This window comes from Anomaloglossus baeobatrachus, unplaced genomic scaffold, assembly GCF_048569485.1.
Source record: "Anomaloglossus baeobatrachus isolate aAnoBae1 unplaced genomic scaffold, aAnoBae1.hap1 Scaffold_3662, whole genome shotgun sequence".
In the NCBI taxonomy this organism is placed as follows: domain Eukaryota; kingdom Metazoa; phylum Chordata; class Amphibia; order Anura; family Aromobatidae; genus Anomaloglossus; species Anomaloglossus baeobatrachus.
This window is the reverse complement of record NW_027443013.1, coordinates 41,331-65,315: the sequence shown is the minus strand read 5'-3', so window position 1 is coordinate 65,315 and position 23,985 is coordinate 41,331. Positions and strand designations below refer to the sequence as shown.

The 23,985-nt window shown below is 46.2% G+C and overlaps 15 non-coding genes across 15 annotated transcripts; all 15 read right to left on the bottom strand.

The window, feature by feature from the left end:
- Nucleotides 1–609: 609 nt before the first annotated feature.
- LOC142274017 (U2 spliceosomal RNA) lies at nucleotides 610–800 on the bottom strand. The gene has a single exon (XR_012738397.1). It is a non-coding gene; the product is annotated as a U2 spliceosomal RNA (small nuclear RNA).
- Nucleotides 801–2,187: 1,387 nt separating this feature from the next.
- Nucleotides 2,188–2,378, bottom strand: LOC142274016 (U2 spliceosomal RNA). The gene has a single exon (XR_012738396.1). It is a non-coding gene; the product is annotated as a U2 spliceosomal RNA (small nuclear RNA).
- A 1,387-nt stretch (nucleotides 2,379–3,765) lies between these two features.
- On the bottom strand, nucleotides 3,766–3,956 carry LOC142274015 (U2 spliceosomal RNA). Its single transcript, XR_012738395.1, has one exon. It is a non-coding gene; the product is annotated as a U2 spliceosomal RNA (small nuclear RNA).
- Nucleotides 3,957–5,343: 1,387 nt separating this feature from the next.
- On the bottom strand, nucleotides 5,344–5,534 carry LOC142274013 (U2 spliceosomal RNA). The gene has a single exon (XR_012738393.1). It is a non-coding gene; the product is annotated as a U2 spliceosomal RNA (small nuclear RNA).
- A 1,387-nt stretch (nucleotides 5,535–6,921) lies between these two features.
- On the bottom strand, nucleotides 6,922–7,112 carry LOC142274012 (U2 spliceosomal RNA). Its single transcript, XR_012738392.1, has one exon. It is a non-coding gene; the product is annotated as a U2 spliceosomal RNA (small nuclear RNA).
- Nucleotides 7,113–8,499: 1,387 nt separating this feature from the next.
- On the bottom strand, nucleotides 8,500–8,690 carry LOC142274011 (U2 spliceosomal RNA). Its single transcript, XR_012738391.1, has one exon. It is a non-coding gene; the product is annotated as a U2 spliceosomal RNA (small nuclear RNA).
- Nucleotides 8,691–10,077: 1,387 nt separating this feature from the next.
- Nucleotides 10,078–10,268, bottom strand: LOC142274010 (U2 spliceosomal RNA). Its single transcript, XR_012738390.1, has one exon. It is a non-coding gene; the product is annotated as a U2 spliceosomal RNA (small nuclear RNA).
- A 1,389-nt stretch (nucleotides 10,269–11,657) lies between these two features.
- LOC142274009 (U2 spliceosomal RNA) lies at nucleotides 11,658–11,848 on the bottom strand. Its single transcript, XR_012738389.1, has one exon. It is a non-coding gene; the product is annotated as a U2 spliceosomal RNA (small nuclear RNA).
- A 1,387-nt stretch (nucleotides 11,849–13,235) lies between these two features.
- Nucleotides 13,236–13,426, bottom strand: LOC142274007 (U2 spliceosomal RNA). The gene has a single exon (XR_012738388.1). It is a non-coding gene; the product is annotated as a U2 spliceosomal RNA (small nuclear RNA).
- A 1,387-nt stretch (nucleotides 13,427–14,813) lies between these two features.
- Nucleotides 14,814–15,004, bottom strand: LOC142274006 (U2 spliceosomal RNA). The gene has a single exon (XR_012738387.1). It is a non-coding gene; the product is annotated as a U2 spliceosomal RNA (small nuclear RNA).
- A 1,387-nt stretch (nucleotides 15,005–16,391) lies between these two features.
- On the bottom strand, nucleotides 16,392–16,582 carry LOC142274005 (U2 spliceosomal RNA). The gene has a single exon (XR_012738386.1). It is a non-coding gene; the product is annotated as a U2 spliceosomal RNA (small nuclear RNA).
- A 1,387-nt stretch (nucleotides 16,583–17,969) lies between these two features.
- LOC142274004 (U2 spliceosomal RNA) lies at nucleotides 17,970–18,160 on the bottom strand. Its single transcript, XR_012738385.1, has one exon. It is a non-coding gene; the product is annotated as a U2 spliceosomal RNA (small nuclear RNA).
- A 1,387-nt stretch (nucleotides 18,161–19,547) lies between these two features.
- Nucleotides 19,548–19,738, bottom strand: LOC142274003 (U2 spliceosomal RNA). Its single transcript, XR_012738384.1, has one exon. It is a non-coding gene; the product is annotated as a U2 spliceosomal RNA (small nuclear RNA).
- A 1,387-nt stretch (nucleotides 19,739–21,125) lies between these two features.
- Nucleotides 21,126–21,316, bottom strand: LOC142274001 (U2 spliceosomal RNA). The gene has a single exon (XR_012738382.1). It is a non-coding gene; the product is annotated as a U2 spliceosomal RNA (small nuclear RNA).
- A 1,387-nt stretch (nucleotides 21,317–22,703) lies between these two features.
- Nucleotides 22,704–22,894, bottom strand: LOC142274000 (U2 spliceosomal RNA). Its single transcript, XR_012738381.1, has one exon. It is a non-coding gene; the product is annotated as a U2 spliceosomal RNA (small nuclear RNA).
- Nucleotides 22,895–23,985: the final 1,091 nt, after the last annotated feature.

Below are 23,985 nucleotides of genomic sequence, written 5' to 3'. Positions count from 1 at the left end.
GACGTTCCTTATATTGCGGTATGAGGCTTCGCAGTAGGTTGCAAACATTCATCACCCATGACTTTCCCCAATTGAGCTCAGAAGCTCAATGTCTATCATGACCTCTCTTTTAGAATGTCCAAGAGCAAGCAAACTATTCCTCCAGGAGAGGGCGCCAACAGACTACTAAAGAGATCATCATTACTCAAAGAAAACCCCAAAAACCAATGCATGATAGGAATAAACAGGTAACTTTCTTTGGAGTGGAAGCGGAGAGATCGCACCAGATGCCAATTCTAGATGTTATCACACCTGTGGTCACTGCAGCAGCAGGTGAATCCACTTTGTCCAAAAGGGATCTATTCCATTCAATTGCAAATGATCTAGATAAGACAGAGAACTGCAGCACGGGGACATAGCCGAGTTGGTCAGGTTGAGTGGTGATGAGTTTGCTATTTGGATGAATAAAGAAAGTCAAAAGTGTGAAAGATAAAAAACAAAAGGAGGAAGTGTGAAAAGTGAATGGGCCAAATTGAGGTGCATATGAAGACGTATGCTTTCTTCCAATTCATTAAATCGGGCTAATATGAATCAGGTGAATTGAGTTCTGCTTTTGGAAACTGGGTTAAGAAGGGGTGCACCGTTCCTGGAGGTACTGCAATACCAGGTCAATGCGTGGAGTGGACAGAGCAAGCTCTTTTTCCATCTCCCTGTTCTAAAAATCCATTTAATATATGGTCCCCAGATAGGGGACGTATCAGATATTAAACTGATAAGAACAGATACTACACTTGATCTTAGCCAAAAGGCCGAGAAGCGATAACCAGAATTGGTTTGGGCCTCGAGTGGCACCCTGGCCTATGCCGGACACATCTTAGGGAGAGAGAGCGAGAGGGAGACAAACCCACGCCTACACAAGACATTTTGTCACCCAAGCCAACCCTTGAAAAGGCTGCTTTGCAGAGCCAAAACAAGAAGAATGGTGCGTTTTGCAGCCGCCGCCCACTGCAATGAATCTGAATAACTCCTCCTTTAGGGCGCAAGCAACTCCCCTCCCCCTTGCAGTCTTTCCAATTCACGATACAAAAAGACGGACAGGACAGGTTGCCTGACTTTCCGTCACTGCCACCCTTTGCCATCCTTACCCGTAGAAAGCCCTTTCATCATCCCCAAACCCTAATCTTTTCCCTTTCCTTCCCAGCCCCCAAACCCTGCCCTCTGTACCTTTCTCACCACCCGCTTCCCTTCTCCTGTCATCCCCCTACCACCCGGGAAAAAAAGAGATTGCCCCCTCCTTCCACTAGCCCACCCTCCCACCCAAAGAACAACTTCTTCTGCGCAGCTTGTTTTCTAGGCAGCAGCGCTATTGTGATGTCATCGGGGGGCATTGTGACAAGCCGCCAGTGTTCCGTCTCTTCATGTTGTGCACAGTTCAAACGGAAAATACATCAACAGGCAGACTACAGAAAAGCTTACTATCAAAGGTTAGAGGGGGGCTTTCTCAGAGGGCTTTTTACAGTTTTTCTATTCCCAATTAGCCGTTTAAGTGTACTTATTGAAAGTAGTAATTCTTTCATAGGCCGCCCTTTCTTAGTATTTGACGTTCCTTATATTGCGGTATGAGGCTTCGCAGTAGGTTGCAAACATTCATCACCCATGACTTTCCCCAATTGAGCTCAGAAGCTCAATGTCTATCATGACCTCTCTTTTAGAATGTCCAAGAGCAAGCAAACTATTCCTCCAGGAGAGGGCGCCAACAGACTACTAAAGAGATCATCATTACTCAAAGAAAACCCCAAAAACCAATGCATGATAGGAATAAACAGGTAACTTTCTTTGGAGTGGAAGCGGAGAGATCGCACCAGATGCCAATTCTAGATGTTATCACACCTGTGGTCACTGCAGCAGCAGGTGAATCCACTTTGTCCAAAAGGGATCTATTCCATTCAATTGCAAATGATCTAGATAAGACAGAGAACTGCAGCACGGGGACATAGCCGAGTTGGTCAGGTTGAGTGGTGATGAGTTTGCTATTTGGATGAATAAAGAAAGTCAAAAGTGTGAAAGATAAAAAACAAAAGGAGGAAGTGTGAAAAGTGAATGGGCCAAATTGAGGTGCATATGAAGACGTATGCTTTCTTCCAATTCATTAAATCGGGCTAATATGAATCAGGTGAATTGAGTTCTGCTTTTGGAAACTGGGTTAAGAAGGGGTGCACCGTTCCTGGAGGTACTGCAATACCAGGTCAATGCGTGGAGTGGACAGAGCAAGCTCTTTTTCCATCTCCCTGTTCTAAAAATCCATTTAATATATGGTCCCCAGATAGGGGACGTATCAGATATTAAACTGATAAGAACAGATACTACACTTGATCTTAGCCAAAAGGCCGAGAAGCGATAACCAGAATTGGTTTGGGCCTCGAGTGGCACCCTGGCCTATGCCGGACACATCTTAGGGAGAGAGAGCGAGAGGGAGACAAACCCACGCCTACACAAGACATTTTGTCACCCAAGCCAACCCTTGAAAAGGCTGCTTTGCAGAGCCAAAACAAGAAGAATGGTGCGTTTTGCAGCCGCCGCCCACTGCAATGAATCTGAATAACTCCTCCTTTAGGGCGCAAGCAACTCCCCTCCCCCTTGCAGTCTTTCCAATTCACGATACAAAAAGACGGACAGGACAGGTTGCCTGACTTTCCGTCACTGCCACCCTTTGCCATCCTTACCCGTAGAAAGCCCTTTCATCATCCCCAAACCCTAATCTTTTCCCTTTCCTTCCCAGCCCCCAAACCCTGCCCTCTGTACCTTTCTCACCACCCGCTTCCCTTCTCCTGTCATCCCCCTACCACCCGGGAAAAAAAGAGATTGCCCCCTCCTTCCACTAGCCCACCCTCCCACCCAAAGAACAACTTCTTCTGCGCAGCTTGTTTTCTAGGCAGCAGCGCTATTGTGATGTCATCGGGGGGCATTGTGACAAGCCGCCAGTGTTCCGTCTCTTCATGTTGTGCACAGTTCAAACGGAAAATACATCAACAGGCAGACTACAGAAAAGCTTACTATCAAAGGTTAGAGGGGGGCTTTCTCAGAGGGCTTTTTACAGTTTTTCTATTCCCAATTAGCCGTTTAAGTGTACTTATTGAAAGTAGTAATTCTTTCATAGGCCGCCCTTTCTTAGTATTTGACGTTCCTTATATTGCGGTATGAGGCTTCGCAGTAGGTTGCAAACATTCATCACCCATGACTTTCCCCAATTGAGCTCAGAAGCTCAATGTCTATCATGACCTCTCTTTTAGAATGTCCAAGAGCAAGCAAACTATTCCTCCAGGAGAGGGCGCCAACAGACTACTAAAGAGATCATCATTACTCAAAGAAAACCCCAAAAACCAATGCATGATAGGAATAAACAGGTAACTTTCTTTGGAGTGGAAGCGGAGAGATCGCACCAGATGCCAATTCTAGATGTTATCACACCTGTGGTCACTGCAGCAGCAGGTGAATCCACTTTGTCCAAAAGGGATCTATTCCATTCAATTGCAAATGATCTAGATAAGACAGAGAACTGCAGCACGGGGACATAGCCGAGTTGGTCAGGTTGAGTGGTGATGAGTTTGCTATTTGGATGAATAAAGAAAGTCAAAAGTGTGAAAGATAAAAAACAAAAGGAGGAAGTGTGAAAAGTGAATGGGCCAAATTGAGGTGCATATGAAGACGTATGCTTTCTTCCAATTCATTAAATCGGGCTAATATGAATCAGGTGAATTGAGTTCTGCTTTTGGAAACTGGGTTAAGAAGGGGTGCACCGTTCCTGGAGGTACTGCAATACCAGGTCAATGCGTGGAGTGGACAGAGCAAGCTCTTTTTCCATCTCCCTGTTCTAAAAATCCATTTAATATATGGTCCCCAGATAGGGGACGTATCAGATATTAAACTGATAAGAACAGATACTACACTTGATCTTAGCCAAAAGGCCGAGAAGCGATAACCAGAATTGGTTTGGGCCTCGAGTGGCACCCTGGCCTATGCCGGACACATCTTAGGGAGAGAGAGCGAGAGGGAGACAAACCCACGCCTACACAAGACATTTTGTCACCCAAGCCAACCCTTGAAAAGGCTGCTTTGCAGAGCCAAAACAAGAAGAATGGTGCGTTTTGCAGCCGCCGCCCACTGCAATGAATCTGAATAACTCCTCCTTTAGGGCGCAAGCAACTCCCCTCCCCCTTGCAGTCTTTCCAATTCACGATACAAAAAGACGGACAGGACAGGTTGCCTGACTTTCCGTCACTGCCACCCTTTGCCATCCTTACCCGTAGAAAGCCCTTTCATCATCCCCAAACCCTAATCTTTTCCCTTTCCTTCCCAGCCCCCAAACCCTGCCCTCTGTACCTTTCTCACCACCCGCTTCCCTTCTCCTGTCATCCCCCTACCACCCGGGAAAAAAAGAGATTGCCCCCTCCTTCCACTAGCCCACCCTCCCACCCAAAGAACAACTTCTTCTGCGCAGCTTGTTTTCTAGGCAGCAGCGCTATTGTGATGTCATCGGGGGGCATTGTGACAAGCCGCCAGTGTTCCGTCTCTTCATGTTGTGCACAGTTCAAACGGAAAATACATCAACAGGCAGACTACAGAAAAGCTTACTATCAAAGGTTAGAGGGGGGCTTTCTCAGAGGGCTTTTTACAGTTTTTCTATTCCCAATTAGCCGTTTAAGTGTACTTATTGAAAGTAGTAATTCTTTCATAGGCCGCCCTTTCTTAGTATTTGACGTTCCTTATATTGCGGTATGAGGCTTCGCAGTAGGTTGCAAACATTCATCACCCATGACTTTCCCCAATTGAGCTCAGAAGCTCAATGTCTATCATGACCTCTCTTTTAGAATGTCCAAGAGCAAGCAAACTATTCCTCCAGGAGAGGGCGCCAACAGACTACTAAAGAGATCATCATTACTCAAAGAAAACCCCAAAAACCAATGCATGATAGGAATAAACAGGTAACTTTCTTTGGAGTGGAAGCGGAGAGATCGCACCAGATGCCAATTCTAGATGTTATCACACCTGTGGTCACTGCAGCAGCAGGTGAATCCACTTTGTCCAAAAGGGATCTATTCCATTCAATTGCAAATGATCTAGATAAGACAGAGAACTGCAGCACGGGGACATAGCCGAGTTGGTCAGGTTGAGTGGTGATGAGTTTGCTATTTGGATGAATAAAGAAAGTCAAAAGTGTGAAAGATAAAAAACAAAAGGAGGAAGTGTGAAAAGTGAATGGGCCAAATTGAGGTGCATATGAAGACGTATGCTTTCTTCCAATTCATTAAATCGGGCTAATATGAATCAGGTGAATTGAGTTCTGCTTTTGGAAACTGGGTTAAGAAGGGGTGCACCGTTCCTGGAGGTACTGCAATACCAGGTCAATGCGTGGAGTGGACAGAGCAAGCTCTTTTTCCATCTCCCTGTTCTAAAAATCCATTTAATATATGGTCCCCAGATAGGGGACGTATCAGATATTAAACTGATAAGAACAGATACTACACTTGATCTTAGCCAAAAGGCCGAGAAGCGATAACCAGAATTGGTTTGGGCCTCGAGTGGCACCCTGGCCTATGCCGGACACATCTTAGGGAGAGAGAGCGAGAGGGAGACAAACCCACGCCTACACAAGACATTTTGTCACCCAAGCCAACCCTTGAAAAGGCTGCTTTGCAGAGCCAAAACAAGAAGAATGGTGCGTTTTGCAGCCGCCGCCCACTGCAATGAATCTGAATAACTCCTCCTTTAGGGCGCAAGCAACTCCCCTCCCCCTTGCAGTCTTTCCAATTCACGATACAAAAAGACGGACAGGACAGGTTGCCTGACTTTCCGTCACTGCCACCCTTTGCCATCCTTACCCGTAGAAAGCCCTTTCATCATCCCCAAACCCTAATCTTTTCCCTTTCCTTCCCAGCCCCCAAACCCTGCCCTCTGTACCTTTCTCACCACCCGCTTCCCTTCTCCTGTCATCCCCCTACCACCCGGGAAAAAAAGAGATTGCCCCCTCCTTCCACTAGCCCACCCTCCCACCCAAAGAACAACTTCTTCTGCGCAGCTTGTTTTCTAGGCAGCAGCGCTATTGTGATGTCATCGGGGGGCATTGTGACAAGCCGCCAGTGTTCCGTCTCTTCATGTTGTGCACAGTTCAAACGGAAAATACATCAACAGGCAGACTACAGAAAAGCTTACTATCAAAGGTTAGAGGGGGGCTTTCTCAGAGGGCTTTTTACAGTTTTTCTATTCCCAATTAGCCGTTTAAGTGTACTTATTGAAAGTAGTAATTCTTTCATAGGCCGCCCTTTCTTAGTATTTGACGTTCCTTATATTGCGGTATGAGGCTTCGCAGTAGGTTGCAAACATTCATCACCCATGACTTTCCCCAATTGAGCTCAGAAGCTCAATGTCTATCATGACCTCTCTTTTAGAATGTCCAAGAGCAAGCAAACTATTCCTCCAGGAGAGGGCGCCAACAGACTACTAAAGAGATCATCATTACTCAAAGAAAACCCCAAAAACCAATGCATGATAGGAATAAACAGGTAACTTTCTTTGGAGTGGAAGCGGAGAGATCGCACCAGATGCCAATTCTAGATGTTATCACACCTGTGGTCACTGCAGCAGCAGGTGAATCCACTTTGTCCAAAAGGGATCTATTCCATTCAATTGCAAATGATCTAGATAAGACAGAGAACTGCAGCACGGGGACATAGCCGAGTTGGTCAGGTTGAGTGGTGATGAGTTTGCTATTTGGATGAATAAAGAAAGTCAAAAGTGTGAAAGATAAAAAACAAAAGGAGGAAGTGTGAAAAGTGAATGGGCCAAATTGAGGTGCATATGAAGACGTATGCTTTCTTCCAATTCATTAAATCGGGCTAATATGAATCAGGTGAATTGAGTTCTGCTTTTGGAAACTGGGTTAAGAAGGGGTGCACCGTTCCTGGAGGTACTGCAATACCAGGTCAATGCGTGGAGTGGACAGAGCAAGCTCTTTTTCCATCTCCCTGTTCTAAAAATCCATTTAATATATGGTCCCCAGATAGGGGACGTATCAGATATTAAACTGATAAGAACAGATACTACACTTGATCTTAGCCAAAAGGCCGAGAAGCGATAACCAGAATTGGTTTGGGCCTCGAGTGGCACCCTGGCCTATGCCGGACACATCTTAGGGAGAGAGAGCGAGAGGGAGACAAACCCACGCCTACACAAGACATTTTGTCACCCAAGCCAACCCTTGAAAAGGCTGCTTTGCAGAGCCAAAACAAGAAGAATGGTGCGTTTTGCAGCCGCCGCCCACTGCAATGAATCTGAATAACTCCTCCTTTAGGGCGCAAGCAACTCCCCTCCCCCTTGCAGTCTTTCCAATTCACGATACAAAAAGACGGACAGGACAGGTTGCCTGACTTTCCGTCACTGCCACCCTTTGCCATCCTTACCCGTAGAAAGCCCTTTCATCATCCCCAAACCCTAATCTTTTCCCTTTCCTTCCCAGCCCCCAAACCCTGCCCTCTGTACCTTTCTCACCACCCGCTTCCCTTCTCCTGTCATCCCCCTACCACCCGGGAAAAAAAGAGATTGCCCCCTCCTTCCACTAGCCCACCCTCCCACCCAAAGAACAACTTCTTCTGCGCAGCTTGTTTTCTAGGCAGCAGCGCTATTGTGATGTCATCGGGGGGCATTGTGACAAGCCGCCAGTGTTCCGTCTCTTCATGTTGTGCACAGTTCAAACGGAAAATACATCAACAGGCAGACTACAGAAAAGCTTACTATCAAAGGTTAGAGGGGGGCTTTCTCAGAGGGCTTTTTACAGTTTTTCTATTCCCAATTAGCCGTTTAAGTGTACTTATTGAAAGTAGTAATTCTTTCATAGGCCGCCCTTTCTTAGTATTTGACGTTCCTTATATTGCGGTATGAGGCTTCGCAGTAGGTTGCAAACATTCATCACCCATGACTTTCCCCAATTGAGCTCAGAAGCTCAATGTCTATCATGACCTCTCTTTTAGAATGTCCAAGAGCAAGCAAACTATTCCTCCAGGAGAGGGCGCCAACAGACTACTAAAGAGATCATCATTACTCAAAGAAAACCCCAAAAACCAATGCATGATAGGAATAAACAGGTAACTTTCTTTGGAGTGGAAGCGGAGAGATCGCACCAGATGCCAATTCTAGATGTTATCACACCTGTGGTCACTGCAGCAGCAGGTGAATCCACTTTGTCCAAAAGGGATCTATTCCATTCAATTGCAAATGATCTAGATAAGACAGAGAACTGCAGCACGGGGACATAGCCGAGTTGGTCAGGTTGAGTGGTGATGAGTTTGCTATTTGGATGAATAAAGAAAGTCAAAAGTGTGAAAGATAAAAAACAAAAGGAGGAAGTGTGAAAAGTGAATGGGCCAAATTGAGGTGCATATGAAGACGTATGCTTTCTTCCAATTCATTAAATCGGGCTAATATGAATCAGGTGAATTGAGTTCTGCTTTTGGAAACTGGGTTAAGAAGGGGTGCACCGTTCCTGGAGGTACTGCAATACCAGGTCAATGCGTGGAGTGGACAGAGCAAGCTCTTTTTCCATCTCCCTGTTCTAAAAATCCATTTAATATATGGTCCCCAGATAGGGGACGTATCAGATATTAAACTGATAAGAACAGATACTACACTTGATCTTAGCCAAAAGGCCGAGAAGCGATAACCAGAATTGGTTTGGGCCTCGAGTGGCACCCTGGCCTATGCCGGACACATCTTAGGGAGAGAGAGCGAGAGGGAGACAAACCCACGCCTACACAAGACATTTTGTCACCCAAGCCAACCCTTGAAAAGGCTGCTTTGCAGAGCCAAAACAAGAAGAATGGTGCGTTTTGCAGCCGCCGCCCACTGCAATGAATCTGAATAACTCCTCCTTTAGGGCGCAAGCAACTCCCCTCCCCCTTGCAGTCTTTCCAATTCACGATACAAAAAGACGGACAGGACAGGTTGCCTGACTTTCCGTCACTGCCACCCTTTGCCATCCTTACCCGTAGAAAGCCCTTTCATCATCCCCAAACCCTAATCTTTTCCCTTTCCTTCCCAGCCCCCAAACCCTGCCCTCTGTACCTTTCTCACCACCCGCTTCCCTTCTCCTGTCATCCCCCTACCACCCGGGAAAAAAAGAGATTGCCCCCTCCTTCCACTAGCCCACCCTCCCACCCAAAGAACAACTTCTTCTGCGCAGCTTGTTTTCTAGGCAGCAGCGCTATTGTGATGTCATCGGGGGGCATTGTGACAAGCCGCCAGTGTTCCGTCTCTTCATGTTGTGCACAGTTCAAACGGAAAATACATCAACAGGCAGACTACAGAAAAGCTTACTATCAAAGGTTAGAGGGGGGCTTTCTCAGAGGGCTTTTTACAGTTTTTCTATTCCCAATTAGCCGTTTAAGTGTACTTATTGAAAGTAGTAATTCTTTCATAGGCCGCCCTTTCTTAGTATTTGACGTTCCTTATATTGCGGTATGAGGCTTCGCAGTAGGTTGCAAACATTCATCACCCATGACTTTCCCCAATTGAGCTCAGAAGCTCAATGTCTATCATGACCTCTCTTTTAGAATGTCCAAGAGCAAGCAAACTATTCCTCCAGGAGAGGGCGCCAACAGACTACTAAAGAGATCATCATTACTCAAAGAAAACCCCAAAAACCAATGCATGATAGGAATAAACAGGTAACTTTCTTTGGAGTGGAAGCGGAGAGATCGCACCAGATGCCAATTCTAGATGTTATCACACCTGTGGTCACTGCAGCAGCAGGTGAATCCACTTTGTCCAAAAGGGATCTATTCCATTCAATTGCAAATGATCTAGATAAGACAGAGAACTGCAGCACGGGGACATAGCCGAGTTGGTCAGGTTGAGTGGTGATGAGTTTGCTATTTGGATGAATAAAGAAAGTCAAAAGTGTGAAAGATAAAAAACAAAAGGAGGAAGTGTGAAAAGTGAATGGGCCAAATTGAGGTGCATATGAAGACGTATGCTTTCTTCCAATTCATTAAATCGGGCTAATATGAATCAGGTGAATTGAGTTCTGCTTTTGGAAACTGGGTTAAGAAGGGGTGCACCGTTCCTGGAGGTACTGCAATACCAGGTCAATGCGTGGAGTGGACAGAGCAAGCTCTTTTTCCATCTCCCTGTTCTAAAAATCCATTTAATATATGGTCCCCAGATAGGGGACGTATCAGATATTAAACTGATAAGAACAGATACTACACTTGATCTTAGCCAAAAGGCCGAGAAGCGATAACCAGAATTGGTTTGGGCCTCGAGTGGCACCCTGGCCTATGCCGGACACATCTTAGGGAGAGAGAGCGAGAGGGAGACAAACCCACGCCTACACAAGACATTTTGTCACCCAAGCCAACCCTTGAAAAGGCTGCTTTGCAGAGCCAAAACAAGAAGAATGGTGCGTTTTGCAGCCGCCGCCCACTGCAATGAATCTGAATAACTCCTCCTTTAGGGCGCAAGCAACTCCCCTCCCCCTTGCAGTCTTTCCAATTCACGATACAAAAAGACGGACAGGACAGGTTGCCTGACTTTCCGTCACTGCCACCCTTTGCCATCCTTACCCGTAGAAAGCCCTTTCATCATCCCCAAACCCTAATCTTTTCCCTTTCCTTCCCAGCCCCCAAACCCTGCCCTCTGTACCTTTCTCACCACCCGCTTCCCTTCTCCTGTCATCCCCCTACCACCCGGGAAAAAAAGAGATTGCCCCCTCCTTCCACTAGCCCACCCTCCCACCCAAAGAACAACTTCTTCTGCGCAGCTTGTTTTCTAGGCAGCACAGCGCTATTGTGATGTCATCGGGGGGCATTGTGACAAGCCGCCAGTGTTCCGTCTCTTCATGTTGTGCACAGTTCAAACGGAAAATACATCAACAGGCAGACTACAGAAAAGCTTACTATCAAAGGTTAGAGGGGGGCTTTCTCAGAGGGCTTTTTACAGTTTTTCTATTCCCAATTAGCCGTTTAAGTGTACTTATTGAAAGTAGTAATTCTTTCATAGGCCGCCCTTTCTTAGTATTTGACGTTCCTTATATTGCGGTATGAGGCTTCGCAGTAGGTTGCAAACATTCATCACCCATGACTTTCCCCAATTGAGCTCAGAAGCTCAATGTCTATCATGACCTCTCTTTTAGAATGTCCAAGAGCAAGCAAACTATTCCTCCAGGAGAGGGCGCCAACAGACTACTAAAGAGATCATCATTACTCAAAGAAAACCCCAAAAACCAATGCATGATAGGAATAAACAGGTAACTTTCTTTGGAGTGGAAGCGGAGAGATCGCACCAGATGCCAATTCTAGATGTTATCACACCTGTGGTCACTGCAGCAGCAGGTGAATCCACTTTGTCCAAAAGGGATCTATTCCATTCAATTGCAAATGATCTAGATAAGACAGAGAACTGCAGCACGGGGACATAGCCGAGTTGGTCAGGTTGAGTGGTGATGAGTTTGCTATTTGGATGAATAAAGAAAGTCAAAAGTGTGAAAGATAAAAAACAAAAGGAGGAAGTGTGAAAAGTGAATGGGCCAAATTGAGGTGCATATGAAGACGTATGCTTTCTTCCAATTCATTAAATCGGGCTAATATGAATCAGGTGAATTGAGTTCTGCTTTTGGAAACTGGGTTAAGAAGGGGTGCACCGTTCCTGGAGGTACTGCAATACCAGGTCAATGCGTGGAGTGGACAGAGCAAGCTCTTTTTCCATCTCCCTGTTCTAAAAATCCATTTAATATATGGTCCCCAGATAGGGGACGTATCAGATATTAAACTGATAAGAACAGATACTACACTTGATCTTAGCCAAAAGGCCGAGAAGCGATAACCAGAATTGGTTTGGGCCTCGAGTGGCACCCTGGCCTATGCCGGACACATCTTAGGGAGAGAGAGCGAGAGGGAGACAAACCCACGCCTACACAAGACATTTTGTCACCCAAGCCAACCCTTGAAAAGGCTGCTTTGCAGAGCCAAAACAAGAAGAATGGTGCGTTTTGCAGCCGCCGCCCACTGCAATGAATCTGAATAACTCCTCCTTTAGGGCGCAAGCAACTCCCCTCCCCCTTGCAGTCTTTCCAATTCACGATACAAAAAGACGGACAGGACAGGTTGCCTGACTTTCCGTCACTGCCACCCTTTGCCATCCTTACCCGTAGAAAGCCCTTTCATCATCCCCAAACCCTAATCTTTTCCCTTTCCTTCCCAGCCCCCAAACCCTGCCCTCTGTACCTTTCTCACCACCCGCTTCCCTTCTCCTGTCATCCCCCTACCACCCGGGAAAAAAAGAGATTGCCCCCTCCTTCCACTAGCCCACCCTCCCACCCAAAGAACAACTTCTTCTGCGCAGCTTGTTTTCTAGGCAGCAGCGCTATTGTGATGTCATCGGGGGGCATTGTGACAAGCCGCCAGTGTTCCGTCTCTTCATGTTGTGCACAGTTCAAACGGAAAATACATCAACAGGCAGACTACAGAAAAGCTTACTATCAAAGGTTAGAGGGGGGCTTTCTCAGAGGGCTTTTTACAGTTTTTCTATTCCCAATTAGCCGTTTAAGTGTACTTATTGAAAGTAGTAATTCTTTCATAGGCCGCCCTTTCTTAGTATTTGACGTTCCTTATATTGCGGTATGAGGCTTCGCAGTAGGTTGCAAACATTCATCACCCATGACTTTCCCCAATTGAGCTCAGAAGCTCAATGTCTATCATGACCTCTCTTTTAGAATGTCCAAGAGCAAGCAAACTATTCCTCCAGGAGAGGGCGCCAACAGACTACTAAAGAGATCATCATTACTCAAAGAAAACCCCAAAAACCAATGCATGATAGGAATAAACAGGTAACTTTCTTTGGAGTGGAAGCGGAGAGATCGCACCAGATGCCAATTCTAGATGTTATCACACCTGTGGTCACTGCAGCAGCAGGTGAATCCACTTTGTCCAAAAGGGATCTATTCCATTCAATTGCAAATGATCTAGATAAGACAGAGAACTGCAGCACGGGGACATAGCCGAGTTGGTCAGGTTGAGTGGTGATGAGTTTGCTATTTGGATGAATAAAGAAAGTCAAAAGTGTGAAAGATAAAAAACAAAAGGAGGAAGTGTGAAAAGTGAATGGGCCAAATTGAGGTGCATATGAAGACGTATGCTTTCTTCCAATTCATTAAATCGGGCTAATATGAATCAGGTGAATTGAGTTCTGCTTTTGGAAACTGGGTTAAGAAGGGGTGCACCGTTCCTGGAGGTACTGCAATACCAGGTCAATGCGTGGAGTGGACAGAGCAAGCTCTTTTTCCATCTCCCTGTTCTAAAAATCCATTTAATATATGGTCCCCAGATAGGGGACGTATCAGATATTAAACTGATAAGAACAGATACTACACTTGATCTTAGCCAAAAGGCCGAGAAGCGATAACCAGAATTGGTTTGGGCCTCGAGTGGCACCCTGGCCTATGCCGGACACATCTTAGGGAGAGAGAGCGAGAGGGAGACAAACCCACGCCTACACAAGACATTTTGTCACCCAAGCCAACCCTTGAAAAGGCTGCTTTGCAGAGCCAAAACAAGAAGAATGGTGCGTTTTGCAGCCGCCGCCCACTGCAATGAATCTGAATAACTCCTCCTTTAGGGCGCAAGCAACTCCCCTCCCCCTTGCAGTCTTTCCAATTCACGATACAAAAAGACGGACAGGACAGGTTGCCTGACTTTCCGTCACTGCCACCCTTTGCCATCCTTACCCGTAGAAAGCCCTTTCATCATCCCCAAACCCTAATCTTTTCCCTTTCCTTCCCAGCCCCCAAACCCTGCCCTCTGTACCTTTCTCACCACCCGCTTCCCTTCTCCTGTCATCCCCCTACCACCCGGGAAAAAAAGAGATTGCCCCCTCCTTCCACTAGCCCACCCTCCCACCCAAAGAACAACTTCTTCTGCGCAGCTTGTTTTCTAGGCAGCAGCGCTATTGTGATGTCATCGGGGGGCATTGTGACAAGCCGCCAGTGTTCCGTCTCTTCATGTTGTGCACAGTTCAAACGGAAAATACATCAACAGGCAGACTACAGAAAAGCTTACTATCAAAGGTTAGAGGGGGGCTTTCTCAGAGGGCTTTTTACAGTTTTTCTATTCCCAATTAGCCGTTTAAGTGTACTTATTGAAAGTAGTAATTCTTTCATAGGCCGCCCTTTCTTAGTATTTGACGTTCCTTATATTGCGGTATGAGGCTTCGCAGTAGGTTGCAAACATTCATCACCCATGACTTTCCCCAATTGAGCTCAGAAGCTCAATGTCTATCATGACCTCTCTTTTAGAATGTCCAAGAGCAAGCAAACTATTCCTCCAGGAGAGGGCGCCAACAGACTACTAAAGAGATCATCATTACTCAAAGAAAACCCCAAAAACCAATGCATGATAGGAATAAACAGGTAACTTTCTTTGGAGTGGAAGCGGAGAGATCGCACCAGATGCCAATTCTAGATGTTATCACACCTGTGGTCACTGCAGCAGCAGGTGAATCCACTTTGTCCAAAAGGGATCTATTCCATTCAATTGCAAATGATCTAGATAAGACAGAGAACTGCAGCACGGGGACATAGCCGAGTTGGTCAGGTTGAGTGGTGATGAGTTTGCTATTTGGATGAATAAAGAAAGTCAAAAGTGTGAAAGATAAAAAACAAAAGGAGGAAGTGTGAAAAGTGAATGGGCCAAATTGAGGTGCATATGAAGACGTATGCTTTCTTCCAATTCATTAAATCGGGCTAATATGAATCAGGTGAATTGAGTTCTGCTTTTGGAAACTGGGTTAAGAAGGGGTGCACCGTTCCTGGAGGTACTGCAATACCAGGTCAATGCGTGGAGTGGACAGAGCAAGCTCTTTTTCCATCTCCCTGTTCTAAAAATCCATTTAATATATGGTCCCCAGATAGGGGACGTATCAGATATTAAACTGATAAGAACAGATACTACACTTGATCTTAGCCAAAAGGCCGAGAAGCGATAACCAGAATTGGTTTGGGCCTCGAGTGGCACCCTGGCCTATGCCGGACACATCTTAGGGAGAGAGAGCGAGAGGGAGACAAACCCACGCCTACACAAGACATTTTGTCACCCAAGCCAACCCTTGAAAAGGCTGCTTTGCAGAGCCAAAACAAGAAGAATGGTGCGTTTTGCAGCCGCCGCCCACTGCAATGAATCTGAATAACTCCTCCTTTAGGGCGCAAGCAACTCCCCTCCCCCTTGCAGTCTTTCCAATTCACGATACAAAAAGACGGACAGGACAGGTTGCCTGACTTTCCGTCACTGCCACCCTTTGCCATCCTTACCCGTAGAAAGCCCTTTCATCATCCCCAAACCCTAATCTTTTCCCTTTCCTTCCCAGCCCCCAAACCCTGCCCTCTGTACCTTTCTCACCACCCGCTTCCCTTCTCCTGTCATCCCCCTACCACCCGGGAAAAAAAGAGATTGCCCCCTCCTTCCACTAGCCCACCCTCCCACCCAAAGAACAACTTCTTCTGCGCAGCTTGTTTTCTAGGCAGCAGCGCTATTGTGATGTCATCGGGGGGCATTGTGACAAGCCGCCAGTGTTCCGTCTCTTCATGTTGTGCACAGTTCAAACGGAAAATACATCAACAGGCAGACTACAGAAAAGCTTACTATCAAAGGTTAGAGGGGGGCTTTCTCAGAGGGCTTTTTACAGTTTTTCTATTCCCAATTAGCCGTTTAAGTGTACTTATTGAAAGTAGTAATTCTTTCATAGGCCGCCCTTTCTTAGTATTTGACGTTCCTTATATTGCGGTATGAGGCTTCGCAGTAGGTTGCAAACATTCATCACCCATGACTTTCCCCAATTGAGCTCAGAAGCTCAATGTCTATCATGACCTCTCTTTTAGAATGTCCAAGAGCAAGCAAACTATTCCTCCAGGAGAGGGCGCCAACAGACTACTAAAGAGATCATCATTACTCAAAGAAAACCCCAAAAACCAATGCATGATAGGAATAAACAGGTAACTTTCTTTGGAGTGGAAGCGGAGAGATCGCACCAGATGCCAATTCTAGATGTTATCACACCTGTGGTCACTGCAGCAGCAGGTGAATCCACTTTGTCCAAAAGGGATCTATTCCATTCAATTGCAAATGATCTAGATAAGACAGAGAACTGCAGCACGGGGACATAGCCGAGTTGGTCAGGTTGAGTGGTGATGAGTTTGCTATTTGGATGAATAAAGAAAGTCAAAAGTGTGAAAGATAAAAAACAAAAGGAGGAAGTGTGAAAAGTGAATGGGCCAAATTGAGGTGCATATGAAGACGTATGCTTTCTTCCAATTCATTAAATCGGGCTAATATGAATCAGGTGAATTGAGTTCTGCTTTTGGAAACTGGGTTAAGAAGGGGTGCACCGTTCCTGGAGGTACTGCAATACCAGGTCAATGCGTGGAGTGGACAGAGCAAGCTCTTTTTCCATCTCCCTGTTCTAAAAATCCATTTAATATATGGTCCCCAGATAGGGGACGTATCAGATATTAAACTGATAAGAACAGATACTACACTTGATCTTAGCCAAAAGGCCGAGAAGCGATAACCAGAATTGGTTTGGGCCTCGAGTGGCACCCTGGCCTATGCCGGACACATCTTAGGGAGAGAGAGCGAGAGGGAGACAAACCCACGCCTACACAAGACATTTTGTCACCCAAGCCAACCCTTGAAAAGGCTGCTTTGCAGAGCCAAAACAAGAAGAATGGTGCGTTTTGCAGCCGCCGCCCACTGCAATGAATCTGAATAACTCCTCCTTTAGGGCGCAAGCAACTCCCCTCCCCCTTGCAGTCTTTCCAATTCACGATACAAAAAGACGGACAGGACAGGTTGCCTGACTTTCCGTCACTGCCACCCTTTGCCATCCTTACCCGTAGAAAGCCCTTTCATCATCCCCAAACCCTAATCTTTTCCCTTTCCTTCCCAGCCCCCAAACCCTGCCCTCTGTACCTTTCTCACCACCCGCTTCCCTTCTCCTGTCATCCCCCTACCACCCGGGAAAAAAAGAGATTGCCCCCTCCTTCCACTAGCCCACCCTCCCACCCAAAGAACAACTTCTTCTGCGCAGCTTGTTTTCTAGGCAGCAGCGCTATTGTGATGTCATCGGGGGGCATTGTGACAAGCCGCCAGTGTTCCGTCTCTTCATGTTGTGCACAGTTCAAACGGAAAATACATCAACAGGCAGACTACAGAAAAGCTTACTATCAAAGGTTAGAGGGGGGCTTTCTCAGAGGGCTTTTTACAGTTTTTCTATTCCCAATTAGCCGTTTAAGTGTACTTATTGAAAGTAGTAATTCTTTCATAGGCCGCCCTTTCTTAGTATTTGACGTTCCTTATATTGCGGTATGAGGCTTCGCAGTAGGTTGCAAACATTCATCACCCATGACTTTCCCCAATTGAGCTCAGAAGCTCAATGTCTATCATGACCTCTCTTTTAGAATGTCCAAGAGCAAGCAAACTATTCCTCCAGGAGAGGGCGCCAACAGACTACTAAAGAGATCATCATTACTCAAAGAAAACCCCAAAAACCAATGCATGATAGGAATAAACAGGTAACTTTCTTTGGAGTGGAAGCGGAGAGATCGCACCAGATGCCAATTCTAGATGTTATCACACCTGTGGTCACTGCAGCAGCAGGTGAATCCACTTTGTCCAAAAGGGATCTATTCCATTCAATTGCAAATGATCTAGATAAGACAGAGAACTGCAGCACGGGGACATAGCCGAGTTGGTCAGGTTGAGTGGTGATGAGTTTGCTATTTGGATGAATAAAGAAAGTCAAAAGTGTGAAAGATAAAAAACAAAAGGAGGAAGTGTGAAAAGTGAATGGGCCAAATTGAGGTGCATATGAAGACGTATGCTTTCTTCCAATTCATTAAATCGGGCTAATATGAATCAGGTGAATTGAGTTCTGCTTTTGGAAACTGGGTTAAGAAGGGGTGCACCGTTCCTGGAGGTACTGCAATACCAGGTCAATGCGTGGAGTGGACAGAGCAAGCTCTTTTTCCATCTCCCTGTTCTAAAAATCCATTTAATATATGGTCCCCAGATAGGGGACGTATCAGATATTAAACTGATAAGAACAGATACTACACTTGATCTTAGCCAAAAGGCCGAGAAGCGATAACCAGAATTGGTTTGGGCCTCGAGTGGCACCCTGGCCTATGCCGGACACATCTTAGGGAGAGAGAGCGAGAGGGAGACAAACCCACGCCTACACAAGACATTTTGTCACCCAAGCCAACCCTTGAAAAGGCTGCTTTGCAGAGCCAAAACAAGAAGAATGGTGCGTTTTGCAGCCGCCGCCCACTGCAATGAATCTGAATAACTCCTCCTTTAGGGCGCAAGCAACTCCCCTCCCCCTTGCAGTCTTTCCAATTCACGATACAAAAAGACGGACAGGACAGGTTGCCTGACTTTCCGTCACTGCCACCCTTTGCCATCCTTACCCGTAGAAAGCCCTTTCATCATCCCCAAACCCTAATCTTTTCCCTTTCCTTCCCAGCCCCCAAACCCTGCCCTCTGTACCTTTCTCACCACCCGCTTCCCTTCTCCTGTCATCCCCCTACCACCCGGGAAAAAAAGAGATTGCCCCCTCCTTCCACTAGCCCACCCTCCCACCCAAAGAACAACTTCTTCTGCGCAGCTTGTTTTCTAGGCAGCAGCGCTATTGTGATGTCATCGGGGGGCATTGTGACAAGCCGCCAGTGTTCCGTCTCTTCATGTTGTGCACAGTTCAAACGGAAAATACATCAACAGGCAGACTACAGAAAAGCTTACTATCAAAGGTTAGAGGGGGGCTTTCTCAGAGGGCTTTTTACAGTTTTTCTATTCCCAATTAGCCGTTTAAGTGTACTTATTGAAAGTAGTAATTCTTTCATAGGCCGCCCTTTCTTAGTATTTGACGTTCCTTATATTGCGGTATGAGGCTTCGCAGTAGGTTGCAAACATTCATCACCCATGACTTTCCCCAATTGAGCTCAGAAGCTCAATGTCTATCATGACCTCTCTTTTAGAATGTCCAAGAGCAAGCAAACTATTCCTCCAGGAGAGGGCGCCAACAGACTACTAAAGAGATCATCATTACTCAAAGAAAACCCCAAAAACCAATGCATGATAGGAATAAACAGGTAACTTTCTTTGGAGTGGAAGCGGAGAGATCGCACCAGATGCCAATTCTAGATGTTATCACACCTGTGGTCACTGCAGCAGCAGGTGAATCCACTTTGTCCAAAAGGGATCTATTCCATTCAATTGCAAATGATCTAGATAAGACAGAGAACTGCAGCACGGGGACATAGCCGAGTTGGTCAGGTTGAGTGGTGATGAGTTTGCTATTTGGATGAATAAAGAAAGTCAAAAGTGTGAAAGATAAAAAACAAAAGGAGGAAGTGTGAAAAGTGAATGGGCCAAATTGAGGTGCATATGAAGACGTATGCTTTCTTCCAATTCATTAAATCGGGCTAATATGAATCAGGTGAATTGAGTTCTGCTTTTGGAAACTGGGTTAAGAAGGGGTGCACCGTTCCTGGAGGTACTGCAATACCAGGTCAATGCGTGGAGTGGACAGAGCAAGCTCTTTTTCCATCTCCCTGTTCTAAAAATCCATTTAATATATGGTCCCCAGATAGGGGACGTATCAGATATTAAACTGATAAGAACAGATACTACACTTGATCTTAGCCAAAAGGCCGAGAAGCGATAACCAGAATTGGTTTGGGCCTCGAGTGGCACCCTGGCCTATGCCGGACACATCTTAGGGAGAGAGAGCGAGAGGGAGACAAACCCACGCCTACACAAGACATTTTGTCACCCAAGCCAACCCTTGAAAAGGCTGCTTTGCAGAGCCAAAACAAGAAGAATGGTGCGTTTTGCAGCCGCCGCCCACTGCAATGAATCTGAATAACTCCTCCTTTAGGGCGCAAGCAACTCCCCTCCCCCTTGCAGTCTTTCCAATTCACGATACAAAAAGACGGACAGGACAGGTTGCCTGACTTTCCGTCACTGCCACCCTTTGCCATCCTTACCCGTAGAAAGCCCTTTCATCATCCCCAAACCCTAATCTTTTCCCTTTCCTTCCCAGCCCCCAAACCCTGCCCTCTGTACCTTTCTCACCACCCGCTTCCCTTCTCCTGTCATCCCCCTACCACCCGGGAAAAAAAGAGATTGCCCCCTCCTTCCACTAGCCCACCCTCCCACCCAAAGAACAACTTCTTCTGCGCAGCTTGTTTTCTAGGCAGCAGCGCTATTGTGATGTCATCGGGGGGCATTGTGACAAGCCGCCAGTGTTCCGTCTCTTCATGTTGTGCACAGTTCAAACGGAAAATACATCAACAGGCAGACTACAGAAAAGCTTACTATCAAAGGTTAGAGGGGGGCTTTCTCAGAGGGCTTTTTACAGTTTTTCTATTCCCAATTAGCCGTTTAAGTGTACTTATTGAAAGTAGTAATTCTTTCATAGGCCGCCCTTTCTTAGTATTTGACGTTCCTTATATTGCGGTATGAGGCTTCGCAGTAGGTTGCAAACATTCATCACCCATGACTTTCCCCAATTGAGCTCAGAAGCTCAATGTCTATCATGACCTCTCTTTTAGAATGTCCAAGAGCAAGCAAACTATTCCTCCAGGAGAGGGCGCCAACAGACTACTAAAGAGATCATCATTACTCAAAGAAAACCCCAAAAACCAATGCATGATAGGAATAAACAGGTAACTTTCTTTGGAGTGGAAGCGGAGAGATCGCACCAGATGCCAATTCTAGATGTTATCACACCTGTGGTCACTGCAGCAGCAGGTGAATCCACTTTGTCCAAAAGGGATCTATTCCATTCAATTGCAAATGATCTAGATAAGACAGAGAACTGCAGCACGGGGACATAGCCGAGTTGGTCAGGTTGAGTGGTGATGAGTTTGCTATTTGGATGAATAAAGAAAGTCAAAAGTGTGAAAGATAAAAAACAAAAGGAGGAAGTGTGAAAAGTGAATGGGCCAAATTGAGGTGCATATGAAGACGTATGCTTTCTTCCAATTCATTAAATCGGGCTAATATGAATCAGGTGAATTGAGTTCTGCTTTTGGAAACTGGGTTAAGAAGGGGTGCACCGTTCCTGGAGGTACTGCAATACCAGGTCAATGCGTGGAGTGGACAGAGCAAGCTCTTTTTCCATCTCCCTGTTCTAAAAATCCATTTAATATATGGTCCCCAGATAGGGGACGTATCAGATATTAAACTGATAAGAACAGATACTACACTTGATCTTAGCCAAAAGGCCGAGAAGCGATAACCAGAATTGGTTTGGGCCTCGAGTGGCACCCTGGCCTATGCCGGACACATCTTAGGGAGAGAGAGCGAGAGGGAGACAAACCCACGCCTACACAAGACATTTTGTCACCCAAGCCAACCCTTGAAAAGGCTGCTTTGCAGAGCCAAAACAAGAAGAATGGTGCGTTTTGCAGCCGCCGCCCACTGCAATGAATCTGAATAACTCCTCCTTTAGGGCGCAAGCAACTCCCCTCCCCCTTGCAGTCTTTCCAATTCACGATACAAAAAGACGGACAGGACAGGTTGCCTGACTTTCCGTCACTGCCACCCTTTGCCATCCTTACCCGTAGAAAGCCCTTTCATCATCCCCAAACCCTAATCTTTTCCCTTTCCTTCCCAGCCCCCAAACCCTGCCCTCTGTACCTTTCTCACCACCCGCTTCCCTTCTCCTGTCATCCCCCTACCACCCGGGAAAAAAAGAGATTGCCCCCTCCTTCCACTAGCCCACCCTCCCACCCAAAGAACAACTTCTTCTGCGCAGCTTGTTTTCTAGGCAGCAGCGCTATTGTGATGTCATCGGGGGGCATTGTGACAAGCCGCCAGTGTTCCGTCTCTTCATGTTGTGCACAGTTCAAACGGAAAATACATCAACAGGCAGACTACAGAAAAGCTTACTATCAAAGGTTAGAGGGGGGCTTTCTCAGAGGGCTTTTTACAGTTTTTCTATTCCCAATTAGCCGTTTAAGTGTACTTATTGAAAGTAGTAATTCTTTCATAGGCCGCCCTTTCTTAGTATTTGACGTTCCTTATATTGCGGTATGAGGCTTCGCAGTAGGTTGCAAACATTCATCACCCATGACTTTCCCCAATTGAGCTCAGAAGCTCAATGTCTATCATGACCTCTCTTTTAGAATGTCCAAGAGCAAGCAAACTATTCCTCCAGGAGAGGGCGCCAACAGACTACTAAAGAGATCATCATTACTCAAAGAAAACCCCAAAAACCAATGCATGATAGGAATAAACAGGTAACTTTCTTTGGAGTGGAAGCGGAGAGATCGCACCAGATGCCAATTCTAGATGTTATCACACCTGTGGTCACTGCAGCAGCAGGTGAATCCACTTTGTCCAAAAGGGATCTATTCCATTCAATTGCAAATGATCTAGATAAGACAGAGAACTGCAGCACGGGGACATAGCCGAGTTGGTCAGGTTGAGTGGTGATGAGTTTGCTATTTGGATGAATAAAGAAAGTCAAAAGTGTGAAAGATAAAAAACAAAAGGAGGAAGTGTGAAAAGTGAATGGGCCAAATTGAGGTGCATATGAAGACGTATGCTTTCTTCCAATTCATTAAATCGGGCTAATATGAATCAGGTGAATTGAGTTCTGCTTTTGGAAACTGGGTTAAGAAGGGGTGCACCGTTCCTGGAGGTACTGCAATACCAGGTCAATGCGTGGAGTGGACAGAGCAAGCTCTTTTTCCATCTCCCTGTTCTAAAAATCCATTTAATATATGGTCCCCAGATAGGGGACGTATCAGATATTAAACTGATAAGAACAGATACTACACTTGATCTTAGCCAAAAGGCCGAGAAGCGATAACCAGAATTGGTTTGGGCCTCGAGTGGCACCCTGGCCTATGCCGGACACATCTTAGGGAGAGAGAGCGAGAGGGAGACAAACCCACGCCTACACAAGACATTTTGTCACCCAAGCCAACCCTTGAAAAGGCTGCTTTGCAGAGCCAAAACAAGAAGAATGGTGCGTTTTGCAGCCGCCGCCCACTGCAATGAATCTGAATAACTCCTCCTTTAGGGCGCAAGCAACTCCCCTCCCCCTTGCAGTCTTTCCAATTCACGATACAAAAAGACGGACAGGACAGGTTGCCTGACTTTCCGTCACTGCCACCCTTTGCCATCCTTACCCGTAGAAAGCCCTTTCATCATCCCCAAACCCTAATCTTTTCCCTTTCCTTCCCAGCCCCCAAACCCTGCCCTCTGTACCTTTCTCACCACCCGCTTCCCTTCTCCTGTCATCCCCCTACCACCCGGGAAAAAAAGAGATTGCCCCCTCCTTCCACTAGCCCACCCTCCCACCCAAAGAACAACTTCTTCTGCGCAGCTTGTTTTCTAGGCAGCAGCGCTATTGTGATGTCATCGGGGGGCATTGTGACAAGCCGCCAGTGTTCCGTCTCTTCATGTTGTGCACAGTTCAAACGGAAAATACATCAACAGGCAGACTACAGAAAAGCTTACTATCAAAGGTTAGAGGGGGGCTTTCTCAGAGGGCTTTTTACAGTTTTTCTATTCCCAATTAGCCGTTTAAGTGTACTTATTGAAAGTAGTAATTCTTTCATAGGCCGCCCTTTCTTAGTATTTGACGTTCCTTATATTGCGGTATGAGGCTTCGCAGTAGGTTGCAAACATTCATCACCCATGACTTTCCCCAATTGAGCTCAGAAGCTCAATGTCTATCATGACCTCTCTTTTAGAATGTCCAAGAGCAAGCAAACTATTCCTCCAGGAGAGGGCGCCAACAGACTACTAAAGAGATCATCATTACTCAAAGAAAACCCCAAAAACCAATGCATGATAGGAATAAACAGGTAACTTTCTTTGGAGTGGAAGCGGAGAGATCGCACCAGATGCCAATTCTAGATGTTATCACACCTGTGGTCACTGCAGCAGCAGG